At 50.3% G+C, this 19,514-nt stretch overlaps 1 long non-coding RNA gene across 1 annotated transcript in view; it reads right to left on the reverse strand.

Annotated features, from left to right (window-relative positions):
• Positions 1–816: 816 nt before the first annotated feature.
• Positions 817–19,514, reverse strand: part of LOC119971023 — a 65,934-nt gene continuing 47,236 nt past the window's right edge. The window contains exons 3-4 of the long non-coding RNA XR_005461723.1: positions 2,307–2,484; positions 817–981 (exon numbers count right to left, since the gene is read on the reverse strand). This is a non-coding gene — a long non-coding RNA (uncharacterized LOC119971023). The remainder of the gene's footprint in view (positions 982–2,306; positions 2,485–19,514) is intronic.

Raw genomic sequence — 19,514 nt, forward strand, 5'->3', positions numbered from 1 at the left:
AATACTTCTCATCTCGCTCTGAAATGGGCGACCCCTTATTTTTACACAGTGACCTCTCGTTCTAGATTCTCCAGCAAAACAAAACATCCTCTCCACATCCACCCTGTCAAAACCCCTCAGGATCTTTTATGTTTCAATCAAGTCACCTCTTGCTCTTCGAAACCCCAGCAGATACATGCCTAACCTGTCCAACCTTTCCTCAAAACACAACCTGCCCGTTCCTGGTATTAGTCCAATAAATCTTCTCTGAACGGCTTCTAACCCATTTCTATCCTTTCTAAAATAAGGGGACCAATACTGTACACAATACTCCAGATGTGGCCTCACTGATGCCCTGTGTACAACTGAAGTACAACCTCCTTACGTTTAGAATTCAATTCCCGTCGCAATAAACAATAACATTCTATTAGCTTTCCTAATTACTTGCTGTGCCTGCACAGTAGCCTTTTGTGATTAATGCCCTAGGGCACCCAGCTCCCTCTGCACCTCAGAGCTCTGCAGTCTCTCCCCATTGAGATAATCAGCTTCTTTTTTATTCTTCCTGCTCAAATGCAAATTTATCATTTGTAAGGGGCAGGTTTAGCACGCTGGGCTAAATCGCTGGCTTTGAAAGCAGACCAAGGCAGGCCAGCAGCACGGTTCAATTCCCGTACTAGCCTCCCCGGACAGGTGCCGGAATGTGGCGACTAGGGGCTTTTCCCAGTAACTTCATTTGAAGCCTACTCGTGACAATAAGCGATTTTCATTTCATTTAATTTTCATTTCCCGCATTATGTACTCCATTTGCCAGATTTTTGCCCACTCAGTTAAACCCATCTGTGGTCCCTTGTCGCCAACTTACGTCCTCTTCAAAATTTGCTATCCTGCTTATCTTTGTGTCGTCAACACATTTAGCAACCATACCTTCAGTCTCTTCATTTGTATAAATTGTCAAAAGTTTAGGCCACGCGCTGATCCCTGTGGCATGCCACTCCTCATAGCCTGCCAACCAGAAAAGTAACCAGTTTAGCCAATCTCCAATCCATGCCAGTATGCTGCCTCCTCAACCTGGAGCTTTCATTTTCCACAATAGGTTTTGGTGCTGCACCTTGTCAAACGCCTTCTGAAAATCTAAGTACAGTACATTCACCAGTTCCTCTGATCTACAACACTCCATCAAATAATTCCAACAAATTGGTTGAACTGTTTACGAATCCAAGCTGGGCGGCACGGTAGCACAGTGGTTAGCACTGCTGCCTCACCACACCAGGGACCTGGGTTCAATTCCGGCCTTGGGTGTGTATCAGTGTGGGGATACGGGGGGAGTGGGCCTGGGTAGGGTGCTATTTCAGAGGGGCCTGTGCAGACTCGATGTGCTGAATGGCTTCCTTCTGCACTGTATGATTCTATGATTCTGCCTGATCGCCTTGAATTTTTCCAAGTGCCCTGCTATAACATCTTTAATAATAGCCTCAAACATCCTCTCCCCCCCCCCCCCCCCCCCCCTCTCCCCCCGGGACAGGCGTTTGGTAACTGACGTGGAGCTTCCTGCTTTCTGCACGGCAGGTTTGTTCCTTTTGCAGATGCAAAACCGGAGAAAAAGGAATGTTCCCAACTTCTCACTCCACTCCGTACAAGAGCCACAGAAAGAATGAATATCATTTCATGAGAGTTTTAGGGTACAGAGGGTGTTTCCTTTATGATATTGTATATCTTGTATTATACATTGTATATCTTGTGTTGCTCTAGCATGTATTTTCTTGAATTTTGTTTAATTCCCTTTTCTTCCCATGTACTGAATGATCTGTTGAGCTGCTTGCAGAAAAATACTTTTCACTGTACCTCGGTACACGTGACAATAAACAAATCCAATCCAATCCAATGGTGGGGTTCTGTTCTGATGGGTTTCTGGCTGGTTAATAAAAGAAATCCTGGAAATACTGCTGCACAATGATAATCTTTATTGTCACAAGTAGGCTTACATTGACACTGCAATGAGGTTACTGTGAAAAGCCCCTAGTCGCCACACTGCAGCGCCTGTTCGGGTACACTGAGGGGGAACTCAGAATGTCCAATTCACCTAACAGCACATCTTTCGGGACTTGCGGGAGGGAACCGGAGCACCCGGAGGAAACCCACGCAAACACGGGGAGAACGTGCAGACTCCGCACAGACAGTGACCCAAGCCGGGAATCGAACCTGGAACCCTGGCACTGTAAAGCGACACTGCCAACCGCTGTGCTACCGTGTCATCCAGGTTTTGACCACGTGGCATTAATCAGCAACTTGTAAAGTCAGGGAGGCTTCATGGAGTTGTAACTACTTACCCAGTCCAGCTGTTGGCGTTCTGTCCAGTTGATGTTAAAACAGCAGCCTGGCTATGAAGCCCAAGGCTGCAAAGATAAAACTGTCCATATGGCCAGAGGCTTGGGTCATGGCTTATCACTGGTTCAGTGCACCTTACAATTAGTTTCTATGCTCCTGGCCATGATTCCATTGTTCCTCCTTCGGACAGAGGCAAATTGGTTATTAACGTCTCTTCGAGTACGAGTTTTGATCTCTCTCTTTTACGTTAGTTCAGGATGGAGGAGTCAGTTCAGCTGCACTTCGTCTGCTTTCATTGACCCCCAAGGAGTTTGTACAATGATGTTTGAAATTCCAAAAACGGAAAAAAATAATCATTTTCTTCTCGAAGTGTTGAAAACAAAAATGTAAAAGTAAGATCTTAGGGTAGCGCAGTGACGCAGTGGTTAGCATTGCTGCCTTACGGCGCCGAGGAGCTGGGTTTGATCTCGGCCCTGGGTCATTGTCTGTGTGGAGTTTGCACATTTTCCCAGAGTGGGTCTCTCCCATAACCTAAAAGATGTGCAGGGTAGGTGGAATGGCCACTCTGACTTTCTCCTTAATTAGAAAGTTTAAAAAAAAGTTAGATCTTATTGTACCCAAGACTTCTCTCCTGAGGTGATTGTCATAGTTTCCTGGAGATTAGTCTTCGATTTCGGGAGACTCCAGTCTTGGCAACCCTAAACAAGCCTGAAGGAAGAGCCCTGAGCTAGTAGTAAAAATGGCCTTTGGGCCTACAGGCAGACTGCCAACAGATCTTCACATCCATAGGCAGCTTCTCCAATGGGCTACCCAAATTTCAGGCTGCCTATACCTGGCCAGCACGTTAAGTCTCAGGAAGTAGTGCTAGACAAGCTTCAGGGCCGTAGCCGCGAAGGGGGAGTGCAACTCCCTGTGGAGTCAATGGAGGTCCATTGCTCCTCCTAGATCTTTAGGGGCAGTGTTACTTTAAACATCTTTTGATTGAGACCCATAGGGCTTTGCCACTGAAGAAGCAAATTTCAGCACAGGACCCTTTAGCTGAGATTAGCGGGAGGCCCAGTGGTTAGCATTGCTGCTTCACAGCACCAGGGACCCTGGGTTCAATTCTAGTCTTGGGTTACTAGCTGTGTAGAGTTTGGACATTCTTCCCGTGTCTGCGTGGGCTTCCTCCGGGGCTCCATTTTCCGCCCGCAGTCCAAAGATGTGCCGGTTAGGTGGATTGGCCGTGCTAAATTTCCCCTTAGTGTCCAAAGGTGTGTAGGTTAGGTGAGGTTACGGGGATAGGGCTGAGGAGTGGACCAAGGTAGCGTGCTCTTTCGAATGGTCGGTTGAGACTGCACTGTCGAGATTCTACAAAAAATAAATTAGACTCCTGATTTACGAGGTGAATGGTTTTAAGACGCATTAGGCAAAATGCCTCGATAAAGTAGGCCGCAAAATCTGGCAGTGGGACTGCGCAGATTGGGTGCAGGCCCAAGGCTTTGCACTCGTGTTACATCCGAGAAACAGGGGCAACATGTACCAATTTCTAAGCCATGATATTGAAGGCACATGTCTCAAATCATCTCACTATAGCCACTGCATGCAGGCAGTGTTATTTGAAGTTGAGGGTTAAATATCTTTCTGAAGTATTCCACATGGTGACAGTCTGCAATTGATAAAAAAACAAATATTATGTTTCATTTCTTCAGCAATCCAATACTATTTCTGTAGCTCTTTATTGTGCTGAGGCTGAATTACACGAGACAGCAAGGACAGAACGGCAAGATGGTCATTTCTGATCATGTGGAAATGTAAAATTTCGACCAGCTGGTCTTCAATGCGGTTTGAACATGAGTACAAGTTTAATTTTACTAAGTAAATACATCTTTAAAAGAATAACAGTAATTGAATTGTAGTGTAATGTTAACCTGTTGATTTTTTTTTTATTTAGCTGGGCCTTACGCTAATTCAAACAGCCTGAAATTATATGTTCAATGCCACTTTCTTATGTCTATTGCAAGCCATCATCAGAGTGATGGGATTACCACAGCTCCCCGTGTAGCCAGAGGGAAAGAAAGTAACATTTTAAAAGATTAAAATTCAGTAGACATTCAATAATGTTGTATTTGAGAAACATAAAAGAATTATGATTTAAGGTTTATGTAGTTCCTCAATTAATCAGGAGGAAAGCTTCTCAGCAGAAGTTCAGTATATATGTTTTTTTTATTCATTTACAGGACGTGGGCGTCGCTGGTGAGGTCAGCATTTATTGCCCATCCCTAACTGCCCTTCAGAAGGTGCTGGTGAATCTCCTTCTTGAACCGCTGCAGTCCCTGAGGAGTAGGTACACCCGCAGTGCTGTTAGGGAGGGAGTTCCAGGATTTTGCCCCAGCGATATATTTCCAAGTCGAGGTGGTGAGTGACTTGGAAGGGGAACCTCCAGGCGGTGGGGTTCCCAGGTATCTGCTGCTCTTGTCCTTCTCGGTGGTAGTGGTCGTGGGTTTGGAGGGTGTTGTCTGAGGAGCTTTGGTGAGTTACTGCAGGGCATCTTGAAAATGAAATGAAATGAAAATCGCTTATTGTCACGAGTAGGCTTCAATGAAGTTACTGTGAAAACCCCTAGCCGCCGTATTCCGGCGCCTGTTTGGGGAGGCTGGTACAGGAATTGAACCGTGTTGCTGACCTGCCTTGGTCTGCTTTAAAAGCCAGCGATATCTTGTAGATGGTACACACGGCTGACACTGCTCGTCGGTGATGGAGGATTTGAATGTTTGTGGAAGGAGGAGCAATCAAGCAGACTGCTTTGTCCTGGATGGTGTCGAGCTTCTTGAGTGTTGTTGGAGCTGCACTCATCCAGGCAAGTGGAGAGTATTCCATTACACTCCTGACTTGTGCATTGCAGATGGTGGACAGGCTTTGGTGGTGGAGGGGGTCAGGGGATGAGTTACTCACCGTAGGATTCCTAACATAATAATAACAAATAAAAGCAAATTACCGTGGATGCTGGAATCTGAAACCAAAAGAGAAAATGCTGGAAAATCTCAGCAGGTCTGGCAGCATCTGTAGGGAGAGAAAAGAGCGAACGTTTCGAGTCCAGATGACCCTTTGTCAAAGCTAAAAGACAGAGAAAGTGGGAGATATTTATACTGTAGGGTGGGGGAATAAAGATGAATCATAGCCACAGTAAACAAGGGAAAAGAGTGCGAATGGCAGTCCCCAGAGAGAACAAAAGGTGTGAAAGGCCAGGCAGCAGAGAAACTAAGGTCAGAGGTTAAACTGTGACAGATGTAGATGTGGAGGGAGGGGGGACATGAGTGGGAGAGAGGGAAAGGGGGAAGCAAAGGGGAGAAAAGGTAAGGAAATTGGCAGATCAGATGGGGGGGGGGGGGCGAAATATATACCTAAAGAAAGACAAAAAGGAAATAAATGGTAAAAGACAGTTAAAATGAAATGGGATGAAAACAAATGGGTGGGGTAGAGCTAATCATCTAAAGTTGTTGAATTCAATGTTCAGGCCGGAAGGCTGTAGCGTGCCTTACCGGAAGATGAGTTGTTGTTCCTCCAGTTTGCGTTGAGCTTCACTGGAACATTGCAGCAGGCCAAGGACAGACATGGGGGCAGGGGAGCAGAGTCTTGTGTTAAAATGGCAACAGGAAGGTCAGGATCCTGAATGCGCACAGACCGAAGATGCTCAGCAAAGCGATCACCCAGTCTGCGTTTGGTCTCTCCGATATAGAGGAGGCCCAACATTGGGAGCAGCGAATGCAATAGACCAAATTGGAAGAGATGCAAGTGAAACGCTGCTTAACCTGGAATGAGTGTTTTGGGCCTGGAATGTTAAGCATGGAAGAGGTAAAGGGGCAGGTGTTACACCTTCTGTGATCATGATGTGGAGATGCCGGCGTTGGACTGGGGTGAGCACAGTAAGAAGTCTTACAACACCAGGTTAAAGTCCAACAGGTTTGTTTCAAACACGAGCTTTCGGAGCACGGCTCCTTCTTCAGGTGATGGACCCTACAGTATAAATATCTCCCACTTTCTCTGTCTTTTAGCTTTGACAAAGGTTCACCTGAAGAAGGAGCCGTGCTCCGAAAGCTCGTGTTTGAAACAAACCTGTTGGACTTTAACCTGGTGTTGTAAGACTTCTTACCTTCTGTGATTGCATGGGATGGTGCCCTGGGTGATGGGAGAGGTGTTGGGTGTGGTGGAGGGGTGGACGAGATTGTCTCGGAGGGAATGGTCTCTGTGGAATGCTGACAGAGGGAGTGATGGGAAGATGTGTTTGGTGGTGGCATCACGCTGGAGTTGGCGAAAGTGATGGAGGATTATACTTTGCATACGAAGGCTAGTGGGAACGAGGAGGATTCTATCCTTGTTTGGGGAAGGAAGGAGCGAGGACAGTGGGTGGGAGATGGAACGCACACTGTTGAGGGCCCTGTCACGGTTGAGGAAGAAGGAACACATTTTCGAAGCACCTTGGAAAGTGGCATCACTTGATAGAAAATGCAAAGGAGTCGAAGAAGCTGAGACAAAGGGGTGGAGTCCTTACAGAGTGTAGGATGCAAAACGCTGTAGCCCAGATAGCTGTGGGAGTCAGTGGGCTTGCAATGGATATTAGTAGATAGTAGAAAGGTGAAGGAAGGCAGTGGAAATGTCTGAGATGGACCAGGTGAAAGTGATGGAGGGGTGGAAACTGAAAACAAAGTTGATGAATTTTTCCAGGTCTGGACGAGAGCATAAAGCAGCACCAAACTTGTCATCAATGTACCGGTAAAGGAGTTGTGGGAGGGGAGCCGGGTAGGCCTGGAACAAGGAATGATCCACATACCCTATAAAAAGTCAAGTGTAGCTAGGTCCCATGCGGGTACCCATGGATGAGTTGAAGGAGAAGTTGTTGAGAGATAGGCAGAGGAGAGTGGTGGTGGATGGGCCTCTTTTCGAGAAAGAAGCAGAGAACTCTCAGGCCATCCTGGTGTGGGATGGCGGTGTAGAGAGATTGTACATCCATGGTGAATAGGGGGCGGTTAGGGCCCGCGATCTGGAAGCTGTCAATATGATGCAGGGCATCAGAGAAATCCCGGTTCCCGCCCATGCCCCCCCCCCCCCCCCCCACCCCCCCCCCCCACACACACACATCTACATCTGTCACAGTTCACCCTCTGATCTTGGTTTCCCTGCTGTCTGGCCTTTCAAGCCTTTTGTTCTCTCTGGGGACTGCCTCTCACTCTGCGGAACAATGCCAGCAGCGTGGGTTCAATTCCCGTACCGGCCTCCCCGAACACGCGCCGGAATGTGGCGACTAGGGGCTTTTCACAGTAACTTCATTGAAGCCTACTCGTGACAATAAGCGATTATTATTATTAGTTTCTGTGTCTATGACTCATCTTTAATTATCCCACACTACAGTATAAATATCTCCCACTTTCTATGTCTTTTAGCTTTGACAAAGGGTCATCTGGACTCGAAACGTTGGCTCTTTTTCTGTCCCTATAGATGCTGCCAGACCTGCTGAGATTTTCCAACTTTCCTCTTTTGGTAGGATTCCTAACCTTTGACCTGCCCCGGTAGCCACAATATTAATATGGCTGCTCCAGTTCAGTTTCTGACCAATGGTAACCCCCAGGATGTTGATTGTGGGGGATTCAGCGATGGTAATGCCATTGAATGTCAAGGGGCGGTGGTTAGATCCTCTCTTGTAGGAGATGGTCATTGGGGTGCAAGTTTCTAAATTTCGTGAGTGAATTTCAATGATTAAGGTTTCTACTTTGCCCTTAGCAATTAGCAATCCGCTGGTAGGTGATTAAAAAAGAAACTTAATTTTGAATCCTAAATGCTAAAAACAGCGCTCTTCATTGCTGCACGAGTTTTTACTAACATGGCTGAACATTACGCGTTCTCAGAAGACATGTTTTCCACTTGGGGGTAGGCGCCCATCCCACCAGCATTCCTCCCTATTTAAATAGAGGATTAAGGGTTAATATCACGATCTCGGATCAGACCCCAACATCTATTAGGATACTGGACAGAAACCCTAATTGTTTTTAAATTTGTAAAGATGTGAGGAAAGGATACTTGGCTCCAGTATTGGCTCCATCTACAAATAGGGATATGGTACATTAAAGCAAACTTTGTTACAGTATTGAACTAACTTTAACAGCACAGAAAATATAGCTTACAGTGACCATTTAATAATCCTTAAGAATAAAATGAAACACTTTAACTACTAACTGCTGTCTTCTATATCTATAAACAAGCAAAACCCACCACAGATTAAAACCCCACTTTCACATACAGTTAACAAACACTTTAATAGTTGCTGTATAGAGATGTCTTGGAGGGAGAGAAATCCTTCAGGAAACAGCCTGTAGATTCTTGTCTGTGTCAAACCACAATTTAACTTGACAACTTTTTTCCAGTAGCTGCTGCTCCTGTTCACAGCCAAATCTAAACTGACTGACTCAAACCCTGACTGAATCATAGAATCATAGGAGTTACAGTGCAGAAGGTGACCATTCGGCCCATCGAGTCTGCACTGGCCCTTGGAAAGAGCACCCCATTTCAGCCGCGCCTCCACCCTATCCCCGTAACCCAGTAACCCCTCCCAATCTTTTTGGACACTAAGAGTAATTTATCACGGCCAATCCACCTAACCTGCACATCTTTGGACTGTGGGAAGAAACCGGAGCACCCGGAGGAAATCCATGCAGACACGGGGAGAATGTGCAGACTCTGTACAGGCAGTGACCCAAGCTAGAATCGAACCTGGGACCCTGGAACTGGACCCTGGAGCTGTGAAGCAACTGTGCTACCGTATTGTTTCAGTTCCTGGCTCCTCCCATTCTCTAATTATCTACTCCCCAGAAATCAAAACAAAAATCCATTAGGCTTGTCATAGAATCATAGAATTTACAGTGCAGAAGGAGGCCATTCGGCCCATTGAGTCTGCACCGGCCCTTGGTTAGGGCACCCTACCCAAGCCCACCCTTCCACCCTATAGCCTGTAACCCAGTAACTCCACCTAACCCGTTTGGACACAAAGGGCAATTTATCATGGCCAATCCAACTAACCTACACATCTTTGGACTGTGGGAGGAAACCGGAGCACCCGGAGGAAACCCACGCACACATGGGGAGAACATGCAGACTCCGCACAGACAGTGACACAAGCCAGAATCGAACCTGGGATCCTGGAGCTGTGAAGCAATTGTGCTAACCACTATGTGTCCCGTACCCGCATTCCAGAAAGCGTGCCCCCCCCCCCCCCCCCCGGCCACCTATTGTGGCATTGGTGAGTCCAGGCTCACTCTAGAAGAGGACAGGGCAGCAGTGCAGGAAGTAAATGAATGACTTTCATCGCACGCCCAGGGTTAAGTCTGCCACCTGCAGTCTCCCACTGCACGCCCTCACCCCCGCACTTGGTGGGTTGTCCACCTATCAGGAGGCCCTCTTTCCTTCCCCCACTTCCACCAATCCCCATGGTGCCCCCCAGTCTCAGCTCTGCTCCTCACATCCCTGCTCCCACTCAAGTCCCACCTCAGTAAAGACGTGCCACTGCTGGCAGCCTCCCCCCCCCCTCCCCCACCCCCAAGACCCCTTCCCAACTTCATCTGGCCGCTGGCAGCCCCTCTTCCCCAGCGATGTGGAGGCCATCGCGGGCTGATTAAGAGGCTGACCCACCCCAGATGCGAGTTGGGGGAACAGAACGGGACCCCTGACCTTGAGGGGGCTGTTTCTCAGGATGAGAGCTCATTCTGCTCCTCTGAAATTCATGATCAGCCTGTTCATTGGCAGGATGCGCTCAACTCTTTGTCAGGCAGGAGTCAGATATATTGCTGAGGAAGAGAGGAGTTTTGTTCAGTCTTCAATATAAGTCAATTTAAGTATCTGCGCGGTGGCTGACAGATGTGACACCTTAGCGCCCTGATCATGAACCTGGATCCGACCATGAGAAGCTACCACTGGGACCACAGTAATGGTGAGATTACAGTCGCCACTGTGGGAGATCTTGTCACCCCCTAATCCTGCTTGTCTTCGAACCGAGAGGCTAGCTCGCCAGCCCACGCAGGTACTGGCCATGACCCAAGGTTTCCTACTGCTCCTCTGTGAGTTGCACCTCGCCGCCCTCCTAGACCATCTCCTCCTCCGAGGAAATGTGGCGCTCCTCCATCGTCTCCTCCTGGTCCAGCTGGTCTCCCCTCTGCAGCGCCATGTTGTGGAGACCGTCGCAGACCACAATAATGCGGGACATCCTCAGTCTGTATTGCAGGCCCCCTAATGCCTTGGTTCGCCTGGTCCTGGTTTGAGTTTATATACATAAGGGCCCTCACATAAAGGACATCAGTAACCTCCCTCATGCATTTGTGTGCAGCTGACTGAGAAATGCCACACAGATCACCTGCCCTGAAACGAGCCAATCGTAAATGGAGTTCAGAGTGGCCGTCACCGTAAAGGCCAATGGCAGTGGGTATTCTCCCATTCCACGTGGTGCCAGCTCTTGCAGGACATGGTAAAGTCGGTCCACCCTCTCCCGGGTCAGGCACAGTCATCTCTGGCACTGTGGCCCTGACATCTGCAGATGGGATGTCCAATGTCGGAATACCCTTGGCTGATACTGTCCCAAATGGAGCTCCACCATCTGTGATGCTGTTCCCGGAAGAGCTACGGGCCTAGCTTCACCCCTGCTCGGGAGTGTGCTGCTGGCTGGATTGGATTTCTTTGCAGTTCAGTCTGGCTGCGCAGAGAGAAAGGTCTTTACTTTGGATCTGTAGAAGGAATCCATCAGATGAGAGGGAGGGAAATCAAAGCTGTGACCCTCCAGCTTCAGATCAAAACAAAACTGCAAGCAAGAAGAAACCTTCCTTGCCCTGCAGAACATTCCAGAATGGTCAGCACCAATCAACACTGAGTATCAGCTGAGGCCAGGCAATTTTAAAAAAGCTCATTGCCTGCCAGCCAAGTCCATCAAGGGGCATCATCATTGATGTCAGATCAAACAGCACATTCTGCTGGAGTTTCCTGTTTCAAAATTAAAGGCAAGGTAAGGTAAATGTAAAGTTGGCATAGTGCAGGTGACCATAGACTGTTTTTCTGTGTGAGGGGGGAAAGCTGACTGGTTTAACCTGAGGGTCACCACACCTCAGGCGAGGGGCAAGGTTGAGAAGGCGGGGCCTCCATGAATAACTTCAGCCGGTACGGGAATTGAACCCACGCTGCTGGCCTTGTTCTGTATCACAAACCAGCTGCCTAACCCTGAGCTAAGCCGTTCACCATCTTAAAGGTACAGGCCCCATTAATTGTGCAGGTACAAAAATTGAAATAACAGGCTAATAGAAATTAAAAGGAAAAAATAAGGGACAGACTGGAATTAACAGGAGGATTCCAGACATAGTTCATCTGGGAGTTGCAGCCCTCTTTCTGGGTTCCTTGATGTAAACTGAGTGGTCATGTGATGATGAGGCGGCGATAAAAGAGGTCACATGGTGGCAGTGCGGGTGTTCGCCTCGGGAGCACGGGCAGAGTCTTCAGTAGCTGCTAAGCTAGTGAATAAACTACTCTCTGTCCTAAGTCCTTGTTGTCCGTGTTTCGGGGCCTTTATTTACATGGTATCAGGAGTTGGCGGTATGGCAGAAGGATTTGGCCGCATTGATCCGTTTGCCTTTGGTGAAATTATTAGTTGGGAAAGGTTTGAGAAGGAGATGTGTATTTACTGTGGTGCTGTATTGTCTGACAAGTCAAAAAATGTACAGACGTGTGGTCTATTAAACTCAGCAGGCCCTGAGGCCATTGGGAAATTCCAGTCATTTGCTTTCCCGATGGAGGAGGAAAAAGGGGGCCCGGAATAGTTCGAAAAATGTTTGAGAATATCGGTTTTCCGGTAAAAAAATATAATCCTTAACGGACATGCATTCAACAAACCAGTGGTGCATGGAACAACTCTTTACAGGCCAACCTTGCGAGGTCATTGTCGATGACACCCTGAGTGCGATCGAATGAAAACAATACAGAGTCTGACTGGGGTGGGGGGAGGGGGTTCGAGTGGTTGTTCCCAACGCTACAAGCGCCAGGAACAGCCCTGCTATCTAACGGCACTCTTTTATTTTGGACCTTGAAGGGGAAGGCCCCACCAAGGCCGCACTCAAGTGCATTTCCGGCTCTGAGGAGCTGCAGTCGACAATGCAGGAAGAGATTACTTCAACTGTGCACAGGATCCAACGACAGACAGATCAAACCCCAAAACGGGGCAAACCTCAAGCATGGCAAGGGAACTCAGTCAGCTTATGGAACAGATGGGAGTGTGGATCCCTGGAGGTTCGCCCACCCAGGGGAGAAGGAATTCTCCTTCTTCTCCCCAGTACACGACGTACACACCAGAATTGACTGGTGGGGAAAATGGTGCTTCCGGGATAGACAAAGTGGAATACTCCGCAATTGTGATATCAGACCATGCTCCACATTACATGGACGTGAGGCTGGAGACGGGCAGGGCCCAAAGCCCCACATGGAGGTTGGACATTGCCCTACTAGCTGACAAGGCCTTCAATGAAAAGATACCAGGGGCCATAGCAGAGTACACAGAGAACAACCAGAACAGGGAGCTCTCACCCTCCACGTTCTGGGAAGCGCTGAAGACCGTACTAAAAGGGGAAATCATCGCTTTCAAGGCCGAAGAGATAGGGAGGAAAGGGCATCTAGGCAGCAGCTGGTCGAATCCATCCTGGAGGTAGACCATAAATACTCCGAGGCCCCGACCGTAGAGCTCCTGGCGGAGAGGAAAGAGCTACAAAGGAACTTTGATCTGCTCTCCACCAGGAAAGCAGTACACCAACTCCGCCAGGAACGTGGGACCGTATACAAACATGGAGACAAATCCAGCCGCCTGTTGGCACACCAGCTGAGAAAGCAGGCAGCCAGCAGAGAAATTGCACAAATCAGGGGTACCAGAGGCACGTGGGAAACAGAACCAGAAAAGATCAACAAAACCCTCAAGGCCCTCTACCAAGGGCTGTACACCTCAGAGCCCCCAATGGGGGAGTCCGGGATGAAACGGTTCCTTGATGGACTGGACATTCCAGTCGTGGGAGAGGGCAGAAAACGGGGCCTGGAAGCACCACTAGCACTGGGAGAGATCATGGAGAGCATTAGCTCCATGCAGGCGGGGAAGGCGCCGGGGCCGGACGGGTTCCCGGCGGACTTCTACAAAATATTTGCGACAGCACTGGCCCCGCACCTGCGGGAGATGTTCACAGACTCGCTAGCTAGGGGCACACTGCCACCCACGTTAGCACAGGCCTCAATCTCCCTGATACCTAAGAAAGACAAAGACCCAACGGAATGTGGGTCATACAGACCCATCTCACTGCTGAACGCAGACGCCAAAATACTGGCCAAAATCCTGGCCAAAAGGCTAGAAGACTGTGTACCAGAGGTGGTTGCAGAGGACCAGAGGGTCTTTGTCAAAGGTAGGCAGGCGCCTGCTGAATGTGATAATGACCCCCTCCGGTCACCATCTCCCTAAACGCAGAAAAGGCCTTTGACAGAGTCGAATGGAAATACCTCATAGAGGTACTGGAGTGATTTGGGCTTGGAACAGGGTTCACCTCCTGGGTAAAGCTCCTATACAACGCTCCCATGGCGAGTGTACGGACCAACCACACCAACTCTCGATACTTCCAGCTGCACAGGGGCACCAGACAAGGATGCCCACTGTCCCCGCTGCTGTTCGCTCGAGCGATCGAAGCACTAGCAATCGCTGGAGGGGGATCCGAAGGGGAGGCAGAGAGCACAGAGTCTCACTCTATGCAGATGACCTGCTTCTCTACATTTCGGACCCACAAAGCAGCATGGACGGAATCATCGCGCTCCTGAAAGAGTTTGGCACCTTCTCGGGCTACAAACGCAACATGAGCAAAAGCGAGATCTTCCAGGTACACCCACAAGTTGGGGGGGGCAGCACTAACGGGACTGGCGTTTAAACAGGCCCGACACAAATTCCGCTACATAGGGATCCAAATAGCCCATGACTGGAAAGGGATCCACAAATGGAACCTCATCAGTCTGACGGAGGAAGTAAAAAAGGACCTGCAAAGATGGAACACACTCCCTCGCGGGGAGATTCCAGACGATCAAAATGAACGTACTGCCCAGGTACCTCTTCCTGTTTAGATCCATTCCGATCTACATCCCCAAGGCCTTCTTCAAAGCGCTGGACAAACTAATCATGGCGCTCGTAATGGGATGGGGGGGGGGGGGGGGGGGGAAGAAAGCTAGGATCCCAAAGAAGGTCCCACAAAAAAAAACATCCGGGAGGGGGGGCCCTACCCCTCCCAAACCTACAATTCTACCACTGGGCGGCGACGGCCGAGTGAATAAGGGGATGGATCCAGGAGCCAGAAGCCGAGTGGGTGCGTGCGGAGGAGGCCTCCTGCGTGGGGACCTCCCTCCGGGCCCTCGCCACGGCAGCACTCCCATCCCCACCCAAAAAACACTCCAGCAGCCCAGTGGTGACAGCCACCCTCCAATCCTGGAACCAACTACAGCAGCAATTTGGCATGATCAAAATGTCGAACAGGGCTCCCATCTGCAACGACCATACGCTCACACCAGCGCTGACTGACGCCACCTTCAACAGGTGGGGACAAGGCAGAGGGACACTGACAGTCAGGGACCTATACACGGACGACAGGATCGCAACACTGGTCGAACTGAAAGAGAAATTCCAGCTAGCCAGGGGGAATGAGCTAAGGTATCTGCAGCTTAAAAACTTCCTACGAAAGGAGACAAGGACGTACCCACAACCGCCACGACAGACATTACATAGAACATAGAACAGTACAGCACAGAACAGGCCCTTCGGCCCTCGATGTTGTGCCGAACAATGATCACCCTACTTAAACCCACGTAACCCGTATACCCATAACCCAACAATTAACCTTACACTACGGGCAATTTAGCATGGCCAATCCACCTAACCCGCACATCTTTGGACTGTGGGAGGAAACCGGAGCACCCGGAGGAAACCCACGCACACACGGGGAGGACGTGCAGACTCCACACAGACAGTGACCCAGCCGGGAATCGAACCTGGGACCCTGGAGCTGTGAAGCATTGATGCTAACCACCATGCTACCGTGAGGCCCCCTAGAAGAGTTACTGGACGCAAGCATACTAGATAAAGGAAACTGTAGCGACATGTATGACCAACTGGTAGAGAGGGCCGACACCGTACTGGACGCAACAAGAAAGAAATGGGAGGAGGACCTGGGGTTTGAAATAGGGTGCAAACTCTGGAGCGAAGCACTGCATAGGGTCAACACCACTTCCTCGTGCGCAAGGCTCAGCCTGACACAGCTAAAAGTGGTACATAGAGCCCACTTAACAAGAACCTGTATAAGTAGGGTGTGTATATAAGTATCTGTAGTGAGAGTACCTTTAAGAAATGGGTGTTGGGGCAGCACGGTGGCGCAGCGGGCTAGCCCTGTTGCCTCACGGCGCCGAGGTCCCAGGTTTGATCCCGGCTCTGGGTCACTGTCTGTGTGGAGTTTGCACATTCTCCCCGTGTTTGCGTGGGTTTCACCCCCACAACCCAAAGATGTGCAGGGTAGGTGGATTGGCCACTCTAATTGCCCCTTAATTGGAAAAAAATTAATTGGATACTCTAAATTTATTTTTAAAAAAAGAAATGGGTGTTTATTACTGTAGTGATGTCAGAGAGTGGGTGGAGCTGGGCTGTCTGTCAGCTTTTTAATTTCGTTTTCAGCTTGTTTGCTGCAGGGTGTGTTTTAGTTTCATTTTCAGAGCTGGATAGCTGCAGTCACAGCCCGAAGGTGTATTAGAATCTCTCTCTGTAATCTAAAGACTGTAAATCGATCCTGGTGATTTAAAACTAATAACAGTAGTGACTTTAACCTGATGTGCTTCTGGTAAAAGGTGTTTTAAGTCTTATGGATGTTAAAAGGAAAGCTTAAAAGATTGCTTAGTGTTGTAGTCTTTGGGGGTTGTATTTGAATCAATGGTTGCTAAGATGCTCACTGTATGTTTTAAAAAGGTTAACTTGAGTTCATAGAATAAACATTGTTTTGCTTTAAAAAATACTTTTCCATTTCTGCTGTACCACACCTGTAGAGTGGTCGTGTGCTCCCCGTACCACAATCTAGTAAAAGTTGTGGGTCAGGTGAACTCTATGATACACTTTGGGCTTCTCTAAACCCTGGCCCATAACAAGTAACACAGTCACCATCAAGCTCAAGACACACTTCGCCACACACAGCATCCCTCAGGAACTCATGACAGACATCATTCGCCAATACATCCCCACTGAACAATATGAACATGGGACTTTGAGTATATCATGAGCAGTCCCCTATATCGACAGCCAAACAGTCTGGCGGAATGGGCAGTTCACTCAGCCAAGCATCTTCCAGAGATAATGTACACGGGATGGCACAGGTTGCACTGCTGCCCTCGCCTGCCTGTGGAATCTACCACAACAGGATCTGCCCTCGTCAGCACTAAATCTCTTTTCCAGCAGCACCAAGTCTCTGCTGCTGCCTAAACCTGAAACCAACGTGAATGATGCCCTCATGCAACGCAGATTGAGAAGTAAACGCACTGTGATCGAGATGCCTACAAACTCAGCCTTCTCAGGCCTGGTCAAATGGTCAGGATTCTGAATGAACCTGGCCATGATCGGTTAGCGGTGGCGCACAGCAGTGCCCCTTAACCCAACACACTCAGATGTGCCCACTATGTAAGCAGCTGCTGTCAACTCCCAGAGGTATCGGAATGAGCACCAGCAGATAACGCAGGCCCTCTACACCAGTGGACATGCAGACTCCTTCAGAGGCCAACGTGGTGAGGCCTTCATGCACAGGCCTGACAGAGCGCCCCAGGCTGCCCACACTCTGGGCACTGACCTGAGATGGCATCACCACCAACCAACATAACCACGTGCTCAGGGCACCTGAGTAAAACAAACACCAAGGTTCCAGGATTATATATTACCAACTAGTCTAGAACTGGTTTTCGAACCTCATCTTTCTCAATGAAAAGGGGTGTGGTAAAGGAGACACAATGAACTATGCACCAGCCGCAACAGCTTAAACCATGCCTCACTATATATGTAAATAGTTATGCATTGTTAGCCTGTTTAAATTTTATGTTACCAAATGAACTGTACATAGATTCTGATCGTGCACACTGCCACATCTCACTGGTTTAGCTCACTGGGCTAAATCGCAGGCTTTTAAAGCAGACAGAGCAGGCCAGCAGTACGGTTCGATTCCCGTACCAGCCTCCCCGGACAGGCGCCGGAATGTGGCGACTAGGGGCTTTTCACAGTAACTTAATTGAAGTCTACTCGTGACAATAAGCGATTTTCATTTCATTTCATGTTATTCCAACTAAATGGGGAAGATGTAGATTGAGTGGTCATGAGATGATGTGATGATGTGGCTATAAAGGAGGTCATGTGGTGGGAGTGCGGGTGCTATCCCTGGGGAGTGGGGTGCTATCCCTGGGGAGTGGGGTAGCTATCCCTGGGGAGTGGGGTGCTATCCCTGGGGAGTGGGGTGCTATCCCTGGGGAGTGGGGTAGCTATCCCTGGGGAGTGGGGGTGCTATCCCTGGGGAGTGGGGGTGCTATCTCTGGGGAGTGCGGGTGCTATCCCTGGGGAGTGGGGTAGCTATCCCTGGGGAGTGGGGTAGCTATCCCTGGGGAGTGGGGGTGCTATCCCTGGGGAGTGGGGTAGCTATCCCTGGGGAGTGGGGGTGCTATCCCTGGGGAGTGGGGGTGCTATCCCTGGGGAGTGGGGGTGCTATCCCTGGGGAGTGGGGTAGCTATCCCTGGGGAGTGGGGGTGCTATCCCTGGGGAGTGGGGTAGCTATCCCTGGGGAGTGGGGTAGCTATCCCTGGGGAGTGGGGTAGCTATCCCTGGGGAGTGGGGGCTATCCCTGGGGAATGGGGTAGCTATCCCTGGGGAGTGGGGTAGCTATCCCTGGGGAGTGGGGTAGCTATCCCTGGGGAGTGGGGTAGCTATCCCTGGGGAGTGGGGTAGCTATCCCTGGGGAGTGGGGGTAGCTATCCCTGGGGAGTGGGGGTGCTATCCCTGGGGAGTGGGGGTGCTATCCCTGGGGAGTGGGGGTAGCTATCCCTGGGGAGTGGGGGTAGCTATCCCTGGGGAATGGGGGTGCTATCCCTGGGGAGTGGGGGGAGCTATCTCTGGGGAGTGGGGGTAGCTATCCCTGGGGAGTGGGGGAGCTATCCCTGGGGAGTTGGGGTGCTATCCCTGGGGAGTGGGGTAGCTATCCCTGGGGAGTGGGGGTAGGTATCCCTGGGGAGTGGGGGTAGCTATCCCTGGGGAATGGGGTAGCTATCCCTGGGGAGCGTGGGTGCTATCCCTGGGGAGTGGGGTAGCTATCCCTGGGGAGTGGGGTACTATCCCTGGGGAGTGGGGGTAGCCATCCCTGGGGAATGGGGCAGCTATCCCTGGGGAGCGTGGGTGCTATCCCTGGGGAGTGGGGTAGCTATCCCTGGGGAGTGGGGTACTATCCCTGGGGAGTGGGGGTGCTATCCCTGGGGAGTGTGGGTGCTATCCCTGGGGAGTGGGGGTAGCTATCCCTGGGGAGTGGAGGTGCTATCCCTGGGGAGTGGGGTAGCTATCCCTGGGGAGTGGGGGTGCTATCCCTGGGGAGTGGGGGTGCTATCCCTGGGGAGTGGGGGTGCTATCCCTGGGGAGTGGGGTAGCTATCCCTGGGGAGTGGGGTAGCTATCCCTGGGGAGTGGGGGTGCTATCCCTGGGGAGTGGGGTACTATCCCTGGGGAGTGGGGGTAGCTATCCCTGGGGAGTGGGGGTGCTATCCCTGGGGAGTGGGGGTAGCTATCCCTGGGGAGTGGGGGTAGCTATCCCTGGGGAGTGGGGGTAGCTATCCCTGGGGAGTGGGGGTAGCTATCCCTGGGGAGTGGGGGAGCTATCCCTGGGGAGTTGGGGTGCTATCCCTGGGGAGTGGGGTAGGTATCCCTGGGGAGTGGGGGTGCTATCCCTGGGGAGTGGGGGTGCTATCCCTGGGGAGTGGGGGTAGCTATCCCTGGGGAGTGGGGGTAGCTATCCCTGGGGAGTGGGGGTAGCTATCCCTGGGGAGAGGGGCTGCTATCCCTGGGGAGTGGGGGTAGCTATCCTTGGGGAGTAGGGGTAGCTATCCCTGGGGAGCGTGGGTGCTATCCCTGGGGAGTGG

The sequence above is a fragment of the Scyliorhinus canicula genome, chromosome 9, assembly GCF_902713615.1.
Source record: "Scyliorhinus canicula chromosome 9, sScyCan1.1, whole genome shotgun sequence".
Taxonomy (NCBI): Eukaryota; Metazoa; Chordata; class Chondrichthyes; order Carcharhiniformes; family Scyliorhinidae; genus Scyliorhinus; species Scyliorhinus canicula.